Below are 17,690 nucleotides of genomic sequence, written 5' to 3'. Positions count from 1 at the left end.
TGGCGAACCCCTTCTACTATTATGACTTGCGAACCCTTCTACTATTATGACTAGCGACCCTCATCTACTATTATGACTGGCGAACCCCTTCTATTATTATGACTGGCGAAACCCGTCTACTATTATGACTGGCGAACCCCCATCTGTTATTATGACTGGCGACCCTCATGCACTATTATGACTGGCAAACCCCTTCTACTATTATGACTGGCGAACCCCTTCTACCATTATGACTGACGAACCCCTTCTACTATTATGACTGGCGAACCCCTTCTACCATTATGACTGGCGAACCCCTTTTACTATTATGACTGGCGAACCCCTTCTACTATTATGACTGGCGAACCCCTTCTACTATTATGACTGGCGAACCCTTTCTACCATTATGACTGGCAAACCCCATCTACTATTATGACTAGCGACCCTTATCTACCATTATGACTGGCGAACCCCTTCTACTGTTATAACTGGAGAACCCCTTCTACTAAAATGACTGGCGAACCCTTTCTACTATTATGACTAGCGACACTCACGTAGTATTATGACTTGCGAACCCCATCTGTTATTATGACTGGCGACTCTCATCTACTATTATGACTGGCGACCCTCATCTACTATTATGACTGGCGAACCCCTTCTACTATTATTAGGACTGGCGACCCTCATCCAGTTTTATGACTCGTATCCTATGGGACACTAACTGCGCGTGCTTTCCGCGCGTGTCTACCACTCTATGGAAATACCAAAGACCTTATAATATATTACTAGACCGAAAGCTGCGTGCGCGTTCAGCACAAAACAAATGAGATTAGGCTCCGCCTACCGCGATCATTTGAAGACAAAAATAAGCCCTCATTGACATTCATGAGCATGAAGATATTCATAATCCGGCCTTTTCATTGGCTAAGAGCGTCATTAATACGCGATTTCCCCGATTCTTTTCATCGATACTAGTGGTATCGTGTTACAGAATTAATTATTCATTTGACCTCATTACGTCATCTAATTTATTCATTCTGAAACTTTTCTTTCCACACACAAGATGGACCTACGAACACTCCGGTGAGTACGTATTAATTGATATAACCACATGAATTCAGTGGACTATTTACACATTTCACACTGTATTTTGTGATCTTAGGTTATTTCTTTAACAAATTAGAGAGTTTGCTATCATTCTTCTGTTAAAGGAAAGCAGAATTTGGTCTTTGAAATTGAAGTTAGATTGTCATCGTCGCCCAGTGCAGCCTGTACTGTAGGCTGTATGTTGCTTGCAGTGTTGTGGTTAAGCCGTTATATTATGCCGCTGTGTTAACCACATGTATTTTGTACGGGCTCCTAGCCGGCTGGGAATCGAGAGATAATCGGGCTGGTTTGGTTCACCTCCAATAAGGACCAACCCACGATTGATTAAAACAAGAAGAATGAGGCTTCTTTTTGTGCACTGTACGTTAGATCTAGAGGGAGATCTGCATCTATCTTCAGTAGATCGAGACTCAGTCAGGAATAAACTGTGAAGCGGAGTGTGGATGAAGATACGCCTGTCATTGTGTTAATCCTCAGTCCTCACTTTGACTTGTTTCAGATATCAAATTTATTTTGCATAACTTCAGGCTTCTGCATTTAGCCCCCACCCATTTTAACTCTTATTGTTATTTATAAATATAGTTAGACTCGGTCTTAGAAATAACATGCTGCTCTGCATGTTTGTCTTATTAATATTATCAATAGATCTAGGACCTAACGTTAGATCTCTTAATCCTAGGCCCTACTTACTTTATACTTAGATCTAGGCTAGGCTACTTTACTTTTATTTATTCATCGATGCTATCAAGAGCTAGGCCTACCTAATTCAAATCTAGTCTAACTTATACTTTCCCAAACCTCGACACTTACCCCCAGGGCTTATGATCTAGGTCTGTAATTTAGGCCTAGATCTAGGTCTGGGCCTAGACGACTCCATTTACATGTACGAGTAATATGACTGTCAGTGGACCAAGGACTAGATCTAGATCTACTCTCGGTCAATAATGGCAATGAAGTCTTAGCCAGGAATAAAAGTCAGAGTCAGACATCAACAATTTCTAAACCGATATAGGGTCTAGATCTCGGTTTAGAACCGAAGCTTTACTTTCTAGGTCTAGATAGATCGAGAGTCCATCGTTAGTCTAGATCTAGACCTAATTTAGATACATGAATGCTGTCGCACAGCACTGAGTCTCGTTGGACTAGATCTATACTTTCTTACAAATAGATCTAGACCTAGTGCATGAGATTATGAAATTATGTTAAAATCAAATGAAATAAGATTCGGAAATAAAAAGATCCAGATTTTTTTTTTTTTGGGGGGGGGGGCAGACATTTAGAGAAAAAATTTAGAGAACCTAAAATTCAGAAAGCGAGGGCCAGAAGCGACCAATATTACCTAGGACCGTTTTGTGCATTTTCTAAAGTTAAATTGAAGGATGTCATGCAATTCTCTTTTTGATGAAGGTTTCACATTTCAGCTCTTACCCAAACCCCTCCCCCTAAACATACGGCCATGAAAAAGATCACTTCTTATTATTGTTCTCTCTTTTCTTTCACAAACAGGTTGAGTTTGAAGAATAAGAAAAACAGTAGAGGTCTACCTATATGGTTCAAGATGATGATCATAAGTGCATGCATCATTTTGCAGATTCTCATTCAGGTATAAAACTTAAACTAACCCATACAAAATTACAGATACATTACATGCATTGAATGTTAACCATGTTTACATTAAATAAAAATAATCCGAGCCACAAAGAGGTAGGATCTGTAATGAATATACACTTCTTAAATATACAGGCTCTCGAGTCTAAAATAGAACCAATGCCAAAAGTTATGTACCTTGGGCAAATTTATAAAATACCGGTTAGGTCATGTCCTTGATCTACTAGTAATTAAATGGCCTTTTTATTTCCTATTTGTATAGTATAAACAAAGCAACATTTATTTTTCATATTTTACAAAATTCATTTTATTCATTCTTCAGTGTGATATTCATATTTCATATTTGTAGATTTACGATTATTTAAAATCTTGTTATTTTACATTTTGTCCAATAGGATGACGCAGTTTTACAATTTCCATGGAGGTGATTGATGATGATAAATAATTGGTGAAGTAGGCCTAATAGAACAGCGACTAGACCACAAAGAGAAATACAACCTACTGCAGTTATATGAGTGAGTTAATTAGTGAATATTTTTGATAATGGAGGTTGTTCACATTTTTTTTTGGCAACAAATAGACCTGCCTTTGAAAAACCCATTTCAATTTTGTTTTTAGATTATAGTTAGTGTCGTTTTTAATCACAGATCAAAATATTCTGTGCAACAATACATATCAACTTTAATTCTGACTATTTATATAATTTACATATGTTAATTCATATATTCATATATATGAGAAATCTCTGACATTTTTTCATAGAGTAGGCCTACATGTAGTTATAATGGAGAGTGGTATGTAAACTGCATAGAACAGGTTTAAGTGATATGCTTTATAGAAGTACAAGTTTATAATTAGTAGAAGTAAGATTCTCACTTTTCTTAAAACATTTATGTTTTTTAAATCACAACAATTTTAATTTAAATTCATTGATTTTCTTTCTCTATTTTTTCAATCTGCAGGACTGGTGTAACAGATGTTTTCATTCAAGAAATCCAACAATTCAAGAGTCTGACTTAGGAACCACTTGATGAAGATGGAAAAGGTTTTTTTTTTCCAAGTCCAATTTAAAAAAAAAAAAAACCAAAATTATTATCACAACCCCAAATTCATGACGTATGAAATTTCTTGTTGATTTTCATTAAAACTGGTTGCAAAAGGAGAAGCTATAAACATAGAAATAGGAGTGGCGGAATGAAGTTGAAAGTGGGGGGGGCATAGGGAAAATGCTGTATTACGTGAAATTTTTAAGAAGTTGCGAGCGAGCAAAATTTTGACATTTTTAAAAAGAAAATCTAAAATGTTCAGAATGATATTTTTTTTTTTTGGGGGGGGGGGCAAGAGTCCTTCAAGCCCCCCCCCCTCCATCTGTACGAAACTGCTTATATACCCCAACTCATGAATTATTAAACTTAATGCACAAAGGATTTCCTTTATAAGTATATTATCGAAATGAGAATATTGTTTTCTTGTTTCAAAGGGCAATCGTCATGGTGACTATAAAACGGGTCCTTCTCAGGTGAAAGGGGCACAGAACAAGTTCTTTAGGAGCACTTTTCTTGGGTAAAAGGGGGCAGTGATTCGAGAAAGGGCACTTACAAGAAGGCGAGGGGGCACTCTTTAACACATGAAACGGGCCCTCAGATGAAAGGGACACAGTACAGGTTCGTGAGGGGGCATTTTTCTTGCATAAAAAGGCACTTTTCAGTGATTCAAGAAGTAGGGGGAGCTGTGTCCCCCCCCCCCCTCCCCAGGATCGCTGCCCCAGCATACAACAAAAAATTATTTTGGTTCAAAGTTTTAACATACGCTTAAGAAAAATGTAAAGCTTTATCCTCTGATAATGTGATATTTTTTATGGCTAATTAATAACATTCACCACTAACCAGAAAATTCCTTTATGTCTTTCATTTGTGTTCATATAGTATTTGTACAGAGCTAAAATGAAAGTGATTTGGAATGGGCAAAATTCAAAATGAGATGAAGATCGAGAGAGGGAAAGAGTGATGAGAAGTGGGTTGAAAAGAAATGGAGGGGCACATATGAAGATATAATTTAGAGGGGGGTGGTAAGAGAGCTAGAATGTGGGAAGTAGGAACAAAAGGGGTGGAAGAGAAATAAGACGAGATTTATGGAAACCAGGAGAAGTGGGAAAAGAAGAAGGAAATATATAAAGAGTTAAGGGCCACTTTAAACAATTCCGAGAAAAACCATGTTTTTATTCTCACTTATTGCAATATTCTTATGAGAAACTAAATTGTCATGATGTACTACTCTATCATGTGAACATAAATTGGGTATAAAAGAAATCTACCTGTCTTCAATTTTTTTCTATATACTTTAAAAAAAAAAATCATTGTGTACCTAACCCCTTTTGCAAGTAAATTGAAGTGAATCCAATCTCTTTTGATTAAAAAAGTGATTTTTTTTGCCACTTCCATTCACGTTTTCATTTGAATTTCAAATTTTCTTTGGTATCATCAGAGTGACTGAAAATTTATAGGTTTAGAGACAGAAAACAATTAAATATATGAATATGGACCTATAACCCCTTTTGACAAATGAGTTCTTCAGAAGAGTTTAGTTGCAAAAGGGGTTAGGTCCACTCCAAGAAAATAATTCTCCCATATTGCAATATTCTTATGCGAAACTGAATTTTCATGATAGCCTACCATGAGAACATAAAATTGGGTATAAAAAGATATCTACTTGTCTTCATATTTTTCAAGATATTATTTTCCAAAAAAAGTCTGTGTGGACCTAACCCCTTTTGCAACTTAACTGAAATGGACCTAACCCCTTTTGAAAAAAGGTGATTTTTCTTTGCCATATTAGTTCACTTTTTAATAGGAATTTCAACTTTTCTATGGTATCATCTTATATAGCTACTAAAAATCTATAAATTAAGACATAAAAATCAAGTTTGATGAAAAATTGACCTAACCCCTTTTAAAAATGAGCTCTACATATGTAGGAGAAAGGCGGCACAAAAGAATTTTGAGTGGGAAAATGATTAAATGAAAAAAAAACAGAGTAAGAAATGCTGGAGAATAAAGGGGACAGGAAACGTATTAAACATGATAAATTGGGGCCCGTTTCATCATGAGTTACAAGTATGGTAACTACGATCTATAGGGATGGCAAAAGCACTAGAGACCTCTTTACCTAATCACGACTTGATCTACTCTTTTCATCTTCCCTTTTGGAATTAGCAAAGGCCTATAAGACGCAATACAAACAATGCTTTGTTTTTAAGTGATATCGCTTGTGATATCGATACTTTATAGAGCGCAACGTATCGTCTCAGATTTGTGCTTGCTTGATTCGCTGAATCCTTCGCGTTACGAGCGCGTAACAAAATGAATACATTAATGAATTTGCCAAGTTGACCTTTGTCATTGCGCTGATGTGCGTATTGTCTAATACACGTACAAAACCACAGTTGACGAGGGAGCATCGTACGAAATTAATATTAATGAGGGCTTATTTTTAGCTTCTAATGGATTAAACAAAATGGCGGTAGCTTCGGGGGCTTGGGAAATACCATTGGAAATTTCATGTTTTGTTAACAATTTTGTCATTCCTGAAAAAAGTTACCACTTTTATCCTTAGTTTCAATGATATAATGCTGATGATATCATATTATTTCCATTAAATAATTGAAATTTTTGCAAAGATGTTCATTACATTCGCGTTTTGGGGTCAAAAACACCCCTTTCATATCAAAAATAGGATGAAACTCAACGTAAAATCCTACTTTATGTCACCACAAACGATTTCCCACTCGATCCAATTTCGTTTGATGGTATCTTACAGCTTAGTTTCCATGAGTCATTGTGCAGTTTTCTCTAAGCTTTACGATGATGTAAGAATGATGTTCATTGGTCAAACTTCGCGTTCGCGTTTTAGCTTTAAATAAACATGTGTCAGACCACAAGCCAATGGCAAAAGTTGTCATATTCGGGCCGGGCGCGTACTGTACCTAATATGCATATCACCATAGACAGCGCAGTGCATGCAGTGCAGCAGGGAGGGGCCACGGCCGCCGTGCCCTAGCGTATAGCCCTAGCGGTAGGCGGGCTGCGCTTGTGCGAACCCCTTCATCTGTTATGACTGGTGAACCCCTTCTACTATTATGACTAGCGACCCTCATCTACCATTATGACTGGCGAACCCCTTCTACTGTTATGACTGGCGAAACCCTTCTACTATAATGACTAGCGTTCCTCATGTATCATTATGACTTGCGAACCCCATCTGTTATTATGACTGGTGACCCTCATCTACTATTATGACTGGCGACCCTCATCTACTATTATGACTGGCGAACCCCTTCTACTATTATAACTGGCGACCCTCATCCACTTTTATGACAGGCGAACCCCTTCAACTATTATGACTAGCGACCCCCATCTACCATTATGACTGGCGAACCCCTTAATCTGTTATGACTGGCGAACCCCTTCTACTATTATGACTAGCGACCCTCATCTACCATTATGACTCGCGAACCCCTTCTACTGTTGTGACTGGCGAACCCCTTCTACTAGATTTTAGATTTAGATTTTTATTTCCGTTCAACAATTTTTTCAAAATATAATCAAAGTAACAATACATATTCAATATAATCGATAATACAGACAAATCAATGAAATTTCGTAACAAATGTTGAATATAAATTAAACAAAACTACAATTTGTTGCAGTAATATTATCAATGAAAAGAAACAAGAAATGAACGGAGGGACTTGCCAAGAAAAGCAAAAGCTTGTCGAGAAGGCAAGCCCCTAAACTTAGTTTCAATACTAATTATAAACAAACTATATATACAACTCTATACAAAAATCGAGACGGACACAGAAGACAAACTTAAAACAAGTAATCCACAAATATCAAAATAAAACGAATAAGCGACAACAAAAATAAGAGAAAGTAATTCAAGTAATAATAATTACAGTGGTAACACACAAAAAAGTACTTACAAAATCATAATAGGGAGGGAAAAGTGGCAAAGGAAAGAAAGAGGGAGATAAGGGAGGTGCAAATAAAAAGTGCAAATGAAAGGAGGAACATGGCAGGTGCACAGGTCGTAATGTATTGTATCATGTTGTAGTGTTGTTGTTTTTTTTTTATAAGTAAAGTTTGACAAATTTATTGGCAGTTAAAGGTTAAGTTATTATGTAGTTTTAGTTTAGGTTATGTGTTAGCTTGACTTGTTGGTGTGGAGTATTGACAAATGAGCATCTTTTTAGGTTTGCGTTTAAAAATATTAAGGTTTGTAGATTCTTTAAAGTCGTTGGGCAGGGAATTCCAATACACAGGTCCAAAAAAGATAAAAGAGTTTTTCGCTAATATAGTACGGGTAGGGGGTAGGTGATAACAATTACGTTGTCTCGTTGGGTAATCGTGTATAGAGGAGTTTTTACAGAACATATTTGAAAAAATTGTTGGGAGATCATCTTTTTTTAGTTTATACATAAATTGGGCGAGTTGGAAAAGATATAAATCACTCACTTTAAGAATATTATTTTGGAAGAATAGTATATCTGTGTGTGATCTGAATTGGGTTTGAAAAATTATTCTAAGAGCCTTCTTCTGCAGCAACAGTATTCTTTGTAATTGTGTTTGGATCGCACAACCCCATCCAAAAATGCCATAATTAATGTATGGTAATATTAATGTATGATACAGTGTAAGTAAGGTGTTAGATGGGAGAAAATATTTGAGTTTGTTGATAATTCCGATGTTTCTTGAAATTGTTTTGCATGTATTATTGATGTGTGGTTTCCATGATAGCTTATTATCAATAGTAACCCCCAAAAATCTTGTCTCTGAAACATTTTCAAGAACAGTATTATCAAAAATTATGTTATCAGGTATTGTATTTATTCTGTTACTAAAAAGCATACAATTCGTCTTTTGTAAGTTAAGTGATAGTTTATTCGCCTTAATCCAGTCAGTGACATGTATAAGTTCTGAGTTTACAATTCTTACAAGTTGGTTTACGTTATCATGAGAAAAGAAAATGTTCGAATCGTCAGCAAACAATACAAATGTTAGTAAATTTGAACTTTTTTTAATGTCATTAATATATGTAATAAAAAGAAGAGGACCAAGTAAACTACCCTGTGGTACTCCACATGTAATAGGAAGAGTAGAAGAAACAACGTTGTTGACTGACACAAATTGAGACCTGTCTGTTAGGTAGCTCTTGAACCACTCCAAGGCCTTCCCCCCTGATACCATAAAAAGAAAGTTTATGAAGAAGTATATCGTGGTTAATGGTATCGAAGGCCTTGGAGAAGTCCAGGAAAATACCAACAGTATGACAACCTATATCTATGGAAGAAGTAATTTTATTAATAAAAGTCAAAATTGCATGCGAGGTGCTATGATTTTCGCGGAAACCAAATTGCGAGTTCGAAAAAGTATTGAATTTATTAAAGAACGTAATTGTACGAGTATGTATAAGTTTTTCGAGAATTTTAGATAACGAAGTGAGCAATGAAATAGGACGGTAATTAGAAACAAGTTGATTATCACCTTTTTTGTAAAGGGGGATGACTTTGGCTATTTTCATTAGGTTAGGTACCTTCCCTGTGTTCATAGAAACATTAAATATGTGGACCAGAGGATCGACGATAGTTAAAATAATTTTCTTAAGTAGGAAGTTAGGAATACCATCGAAACCTGGGCTCTTCTTGGTCTGTAGATTATTAACAATATTAATAATTTCTCTTGTGTTCGTAGGATTAAAAAATATAGAGTTTGGATTTGGGTTGTCAAGAAAACTGTTGAAAGATTTATGAGTTTGAGGGACTTTGCTTGCCAGATTGTTGCCAATGTTTGAAAAATATGAATTAAATTCTTGTGCTATTGAGATGTTGTCGTCGGTGGTTGTATTGTTTACTTTTATTTTTGTTATAGAAGTACTTTTTTTGTTTTTGTTTAATGCTCCATTAATGATTTTCCATGTGTTCCTCATATCGTTTTTGAACAAATTGAGTTGGGAGGTATAATATTCTATTTTTGCAATGCGTAATAAAGTAGTGAGTGTGTTTTTGTATGAAGTATATTTAAAGCGAGATTCGTTACTTTGTTTAGTTATGTATTTATAGTAAAGGTTGTTCTTTCGGTTGATTGATCTCAAAAGTGATTTAGTAATCCAAGGGTGGAGTGGAACCTTTTTATAATTTGATTTTCTGTTAGTGGTAAAAGGAACGTGAGTATCTAGAGAAGAGTTTAATTTGGAAATGAAAAAGTTATATGCGTCATCAACGTCTGTGGATTCAAAAATAGTTGACCAGTCTGTTGTATTTAAATTATTAACTAGATTGTTTATGTTGTCATCAGTTATCTTTCGAAATGGAGTATTGAATGCTTCTTTCATGATAATTTTATTTGTAGATAATTTAACAACAATTGGAAAGTGATCAGTAATGTCACTAAGGATAATACCGGCTTTTGGAATTTGTTGAGTTATATTACTAAAAATGTTATCAATTAAAGTGGCCGAGTTATCTGTCACTCTTGTCGGTTTAGTGATAAGCGGTAAAAAAGAATATGAAAGAAACATTTCAAGAAACTCATGTGAGGTGCTGTTTGAATTACAATCTACTAAGTTAATATCAAAGTCACCCATAAAAAAACAATCTTTATTTTTCAAAACAGGATTTGATAAAATTTCATTAAGAGATTCTAAAAAAGTATTAACATTAGATTGAGGGGGTCTATAAAAAACACCAAGTACTAAGTTTTTACCTTTGGGGTTTGTGACTTCAACAAATAAGGTTTCTAGAACGTCGTTAGATATGGTCATGTTAGCTATAAGAGTATGGTCGTATTGTTGCGGTATGTAAAGAGCTACACCACCCCCAGGTGTTAGCGTTCTATTGTTAACAATCAAATCAAAATCAGGGAGTGTGAAGAGGAAACATGGATTATCAGAGAACCATGTTTCGGTTAAACCAATAAATGAAGATTTCGGAAACCGGTTTTTATCTAGAAATAGTCTAAGTTTATCAAAGTTTTTACTGGCACTTCTGATATTAAAATGGAGAAGAAAAAAACTTTCGCCAGTGTTATCTGATGTAATGTATGATTTGAAATGTTGTTCTGTGAAATAATGTGATGTAGTGAGCTGTCCGAAGTGATCATTTGCATCCAAATTGTAATTAAGATCGGATGTATTATTGTCCATAAAATTCTGTATGTGTGCATCATAGTTGGAGTTATCATGATTATCTAGTGTGCGAGTAACGCCATGTTGCGCCGAGAGAGACAACAAGTCATCGTTATTTAGAGAGCTAAATGGAAACCTAGAAAAATCCGTCATTAGCAGGGGAGATGATGGTTAAACGAAACCTAAAGGAAGCAATACACTGTGCTACGTGCCTGTTCCCGAGTATGTGTAGAAGAGGAGAAGAAAAAAATGTGTGTCAGTGAAAAGGCAATAAAAGAGGAGTAAAAGAAGAAAGAACAAAAATAAAGCAGGGGAATTGAACACTAGTGTAAGATATATAATGACCTTGTGCAGTGCAAAGTTTGGAGGGGGGGGGGGTTGGAAATAAAGGTGATGAAAAAACAGGACAAAAATGAAAACAAAGCAAACTTGACTGATCCTTAGTGAATAACTTAAAATAGGCCAAATGTAAACAAACAAGCAACAAATATCAACAAGAACGTAAGTAAGCAAACTAAGGCAAGGACAGAAAAAATAATAATCATACTGTGTCCGTCTCTCCTGAAGCGTGATGAAATCTATCAAAAATAACAAACGAGGTCATATCAAATGGAGAAAGCTAAATAGTAATTTTAAAAAATAGTAATTAAAAAAAAAAAAAGCAGGAAGCAGGATTTAAGCCTGTGTGATATGTAGAATAAGAAAGATCGATCATAGAATATACATACAAAAAATCATTGCGTAAATATACGTCAGTGTTAAGTGGTTCTCGGGGAAAAAACAAGAGGCAAAATATTAAAAAGACCCAAAACATTGCAATGGTTAAAGATTGTGTTAACGATGCAAGATCTAGGTAGTTCTCAAATTCACTGAAGGGACGCTGGCGAAACTCATTAACGCACCGATTCTTCTGAAAATGCAGCCAGAGTCGCAGCGGAGAGCCCCGAGGCTCCCGACAAAAGCCGGCGGACCGGGACAGCAGAAAATTCGAATATTTGCACCACACGAACAGACGCAAACATGTCGCCACCCAGAATAGGAGATTCCGGTGCTGTCCCGGTCCACCAACCCCCGGCAAAAGCCTCACAGCTCCCCACCGCGACCCGAACTGCACCCCAAGGAACCGGCGCGATGCAGGGAGCCTCTACGCTGTAAATTCGATAAGTCCAAAATATACCAGGGAGTTTCCCTTCGTCACTGATATTGAATTGACAAATAAAATAACAATTCACTGCATTTAACCCTTTAATGAGTCATTTCCAAACAAAAGAGAAAAGGAGGTCATTAGCAAGCCAATGATAAGGCTTCGCGCTCCAAGCACGCTTAATTCAGTAAGGTTCAATTTCTGATGTAGCCTATATTGTCAAGTTTGCTGGTGCGTAATGAATACAAAAGGAGACATCTGCAAAATGTGTTATCCGTATCAAGGAGTAGTAAGCAAATTGGCAATGAAGTATACTTCAATTAGTCGTATTAACCTTATATAACAAATTTGCAAATTTGGTTCCTGATAAAACTTGAAATTGGATGAACATCAAGCTTAAGGGCACACCTTGGGCGATAAAACAGTCTAGGTGTCTTGATAGAAGTAACAAGAGGCGCGTAGCCATGAGTTTGATTTTACTGAAATTGAGTATGATTTTAGGAAAATAAAACGTAGTATATAGCAAATAGCTATTTTGCTACTGATCAATTCAGATATATTATAACGGGGAAGAGAAATTACAAAGCAGCATGTTCGAAGTGGGGAAAACTGTACCAATAGAACATAAATCAAATACTGATGACCAACGTGAAAAGGAGATGCGTGATTCTGTTAAAAATAGATGGCAAATGATATCAATCAGAAAGTAAACACTTTTTATATATTGGATCTCGTTGACACTTTGATTGGATGAACATGAAAAAGAGACAATCATACCCTGTAAGCTTCGACATTGTGATTTCTCAAATTTGGTAGGGAGACTTTTCAAGTTGTGAGAAATTATGATACAATAAAGTAAATGCCTCTATCGTGTCAATGTCTTTTGTAAACACGGTGCTAAAGCGCATGTGGTTTCTAATCGACTCATTTTAAGAAAATCATGAACGTACGAGAAAGGAAAACAATAAAACCAGTGTATATAAGTGATTAGATTGCACATATTACAAAAAGAACAAACAAAAAACAGATGCCAACATCATGTGGGATAACGATTCTACATTAAATGAATACAAATGATTGATGGCCGGTAAATCAGAGTGTGTAAGATCCTGCATCCACCCTTAACTGCTTAATAAGACTAAAGTAGTGTAGCTAGATTGTTTAGAATTGGTGCATACTAGGACTTAAAAGCACACTCACACAAACATCCGTGTAAGTGATTTATACATGAATTATATTAATAAGCAACATAATCTACTTTTGATGAACGAGATTTTTTGTGCGATTCAGTTATGATTTCGATTTATAAATTTATGGTTTGCCTCAGGCTTGAACCTAAAGCTAGGTGAACACACAACATGCAAACGAATAAGGTATCTAGATGCATAAAAAACGGATCAATGTTGGGAAATATAAAAGTAGAGCCTATGGGTGAAAGGGTGCCAATTAAATAGATCGTATACAGGCGAGATAAGAATGATTTAGTACATAGTAGGCCTTCTTTAATTGAAATATCCACTAACAGCACTTAGATGTTATAGAGAGTGAAATATAAAAAAGCAGTTTCCCCTTTTTACCATTTATACGAATAATAACATTGATATCCAGATCGAGGAGATGCATATTGTCATAGCAAAATTATAACGAACATCGAGTTATTTCTTCTCGACATAATTATAGTTGAATCAAAATCAAAATGAACATCAAATTTTCTCTCAAGGAGTCGACATCATTGTTGCAAAAAAAAGTACTTGAGGCTTAATTGACCTTGGTTCATACAGCGGGTTGAGAAAATTAGAACACTACTCCAGCGTGACCAATGGTTGTGATGCGAGAGGTGTCGTCGGATGAAGACTCAAAATTGAAAGGGTCACCTCCACGGAGTCGCCATTTTCCTGCATAAAAACGCAATTTGGTTCCTTGGGCGTAAAGGTCCTGGACCTGTTTGGACCATTTGCGTTTTTCCTGGAGGTCAGCGCTGGTAAGGTCATCGATGATGAAGAAACTCTGGTTTTTCAGAACGGAGCGAGCTCTTTTCATTACATCAACTTTATCGCGATATGACAAAAGCTTCACAAGAATGTGACGAGGTCTTCCGTTGGTTTTCCTACCGTCACGATGAGCTCGTTCAACTTTCGACGTAATACCAAAGAAAAATCGTAGTTTGTCTTCGGCAAGCGTGATACAATCTTCCTGGTGAGGTTCAGAAGCTGATGAACTATCGGATGAAGATGCGCTATCGGCGGGAAGAGATGTTGGTTGCTGATACTCGTCGATCCCAACCAGACGAATGTTATTTCTCCTGGAGAATCGTTCCGATTTGTTAGTAGCGGCTCCGTTCTTTGCCACTTCTTCTTCCAAGTTCTTGATCCTGGTCTCTAGATGATTTTGTTTGACCTGAAGGTCATTGACCCTTTGTCGCTCGAACTCCAGGGAATCCCCTAGAAGTGACTCAACAACTTCAATCTTCTTAGCAAGCCGATCAACAGCCCTTTCAAGCATAGCTTCGAATTTCTTTGTTAGGAATAAATCCAATTTAGATTGTTCGAAGTCTTGATCTTGGAATGTGCGGTCAGGCGTAGAGGTGTTAGTTCCGTTAACAGGCGTAATCACGGATGTGTTGGCAGGGCTGCTTACCTGGCTTGGCTCCCCAGGTCTCTGGCTGGGGGTAAGCTGATCCGGTAGAGCTTTGTACATGTTGTGCGAGAACGGGTTTGGCCTTTTCGTTGGTACAGATCCAGTGGTTTTTGTAGGCTTTCCCTTCTGAGATTTCCTTAGGTCGTAAGACATCTTATCCAATATAAGATTAGGAACGTTATGTAGTTGTCCTTGGTTGGTAATCCTGCATATAACTGCAATTTAGACCTCAAAACAATGTGAAAATCAGGAGAGACGGATAATTTGCTGTTCTTGTTACGAGAGCGCCATCAATGTCAATGATTATATGATTATACTATTATGACTAGCGTTCCTCATGTATTATTATGACTTGCGAACCCCATCTGTTATTATGCCTGGCGAACCCCTTCTACTATTATGACTGGCGAACCCCATCTGTTATTATGACTAGCGACCCTTATCTACTATTATGACTAGCGACCCTCATCTACTATTATGACTGGCGACCCTCATCTACTATTATGACTGGCGAACCCCTTCTTCTATTATGACTGGCGACCCTCATCCACTTTTATGACTGGCGAACCCCTTCTACTATTATGACTAGCGACCCTCATCTACTATTATGACTGGCGACCCTCATCTACTATTATGACTGGCGAACCCCTTCTTCTATTATGACTGGCGACCCTCATCCACTTTTATGACTGGCGAACCCCTTCTACTATTATGACTAGCGACCCTCATCTACCATTATGCCTGGCGAACCCCTTCTACTATTATGACTGGCGAACCCCTTCTACTATTATGACTGGCGAACCCCATCTGTTATTATGACTAGCGACCCTTATCCACTATTATGACTGGCGAACCCTTTGTACTATTATGACTGGCGATCCCCATCTACTATTATGACTGGCGAACCCCTTCTTCTATTTAATATGACTGGCGAACCCTTTATTCTATTATGACTGGCGACCCTCATCTACTATTATGACTGGCGAACCCCTTCTTCTATTATGACTGGCAACCCTCATGTATTATTATGACTGGCGAACCCCATCTGTTATCATGACTGGCGACCCTCATCCCCTATTATGACTGCGACCCTTATGATTAATGTAGCCTCTTCCTTTTTATGATTAACGACCCTTATCTAGTATTATGAATACCGACCCTCATTGTTGATTATGACTAGCGATCCTTATGATCAATTACCCTTATGGTCCATTATGAATAGCGACCCTTATCTTGCATTATGAAAATTGGACCTTATGACTCATGGTCCTTATGACCTTATGACTAGTGACCCCTTTTCCCTATTATGACTATCGAACTTTCGGGTGTAGGATTTTACACGTTATGACTAGCGGTCCTTATGACCAGTTAGTATTATGACTTATGGTCCTTATGACTGGCGGGCTTATCCCGTTCTGTCACGGGTAATGGATGTTAATCTTGATAATACATCGATCTGATCGCTAGTAAATTTTAAAAAATTACCCAGCATGCCCAGCAGTCAATGCTTTTTTAAATATCGATTTGTGCAATATACTTCTATTTATTAATTATTGTTTTTTTTTATTCATTCATTTATTATTTGTTTATTCATCCGCATTTCAACAGGGTAGTAAAATCAATAGGATCTTCAATGGGGCCCCGAATGATTTAGAAATCTGAATGAAATAATGACGCATGAAAAAGTCCTTTTAATATACGAAATCTACAATTCTAATCTCATGCAAATCAAACATAAATGGCGAGAAAAACGTTTTAGAATGGCCCCAAAAATCTGCTCCCTGATGAGAATGAGAGAGAGACAGTGTGGGAGCTATCCGTGATATCTCTATGTTAGCTCTATATAGCAACCTCATCGTATAGAGCATTATGAAAGGAATACGGTTTTAAAGGGCAAGTTTGCCCTGACAAAATGTTTACTGTTGAAATAGTAAAAAAAGATATCTAAAAATATTGGTGAAGTTTTGGCGAAAATCAATAAAAGATGAAAAAATATTAGAATTAGAATTTTTACCAGTGACATCAGTGTGAGCAGCTTCCTTATATATATATATATATATACATTATAAAATAAAAATAGCAATAACCTTCTTAATTATCTAGTACTAGTACTAGTAGTAGTAGTAGTAGTAGTAGTAGTAGTGGTAGTAGAGTAGTAGGCCTAGTAATAGTGGCATGGTATAGCATTGTCGAAGAAATAGGAGCAGCAGTCCAAAGAATTAAAGTTAATTCACTCTCTAAGGAACATAATCTGTTATTCCTCCATCTCCGTCACTTTTGTTTCTTGGATTTTAAGCATTTCCACCCAAAAAAAATCCCTATAATGTATTTTGATTAGATTCAAAATTTAACGGAGATGTGGGTTAGTGGGCGACTGGCAGGGAATATGATAATGCTTCAAAATATTTGATTCATGCATAGAGCTAAAGCTCTATGATTCATGTATAAGAAATCAAATAAAGTTAGTTTCCCGCCAACGATCAATAAAGACTTTGTCCTTTGAACCCAGAAAACATGAAAGGCAGGGCACGTCGCTAGCAGCGCATGTAAATATTTAACTATTCTCCGTAAGGGAACATTATCATATTATAAATGACATGTTTCGAAAGCGCATTATGAATCCATGACAGTGACGGAGACAAAAATGATACTGAATACCATTATCAGGTGTGGATATGGGTTAATTTCCAATTCATCTAATGCAAATTCGTCCAATTGCCAACTCGTCTACTATCATTTGGTCTACCATCAGTTCGTCCACTATGCACATGGTCTAATTGCAAATTCATCCACTCAACATTTCGAATAATAACCAGTTGGTCCAATAGCAATTTAGTCCATATACCATGTCTAATTTGACTAAGTGTTAATTGTGTAAAATGAATAAAAAATATTAGACCAACTGGTTGAGACGAAATGGTCATATAAGAAATGGTGATTAGACGAAGTGATGATTAGGCCGAATGGTTATTGGACTAAATGGTTATTAGACGAAATGGTGATAGACGGAATGGCATTAGACTAAAATAATGAA

General features: G+C 36.6%; 1 long non-coding RNA gene across 1 annotated transcript; it reads left to right on the top strand.

Annotated features, from left to right (window-relative positions):
* The first annotated feature begins 379 nt into the window (after positions 1 to 379).
* LOC129272976 (uncharacterized) lies at positions 380 to 5,036 on the top strand. The gene is made up of 3 exons (XR_008585777.2): positions 380 to 2,689; positions 3,090 to 3,209; positions 3,657 to 5,036. It is a non-coding gene; the product is annotated as an uncharacterized LOC129272976 (long non-coding RNA).
* The last annotated feature ends 12,654 nt before the right edge of the window (positions 5,037 to 17,690 follow it).

Source organism: Lytechinus pictus, chromosome 5, assembly GCF_037042905.1.
Source record: "Lytechinus pictus isolate F3 Inbred chromosome 5, Lp3.0, whole genome shotgun sequence".
Lineage (NCBI taxonomy): Eukaryota > Metazoa > Echinodermata > Echinoidea > Temnopleuroida > Toxopneustidae > Lytechinus > Lytechinus pictus.
Note: the sequence above shows the minus strand (reverse complement) of the source record. Positions and strands in the feature narration are given on the sequence as shown.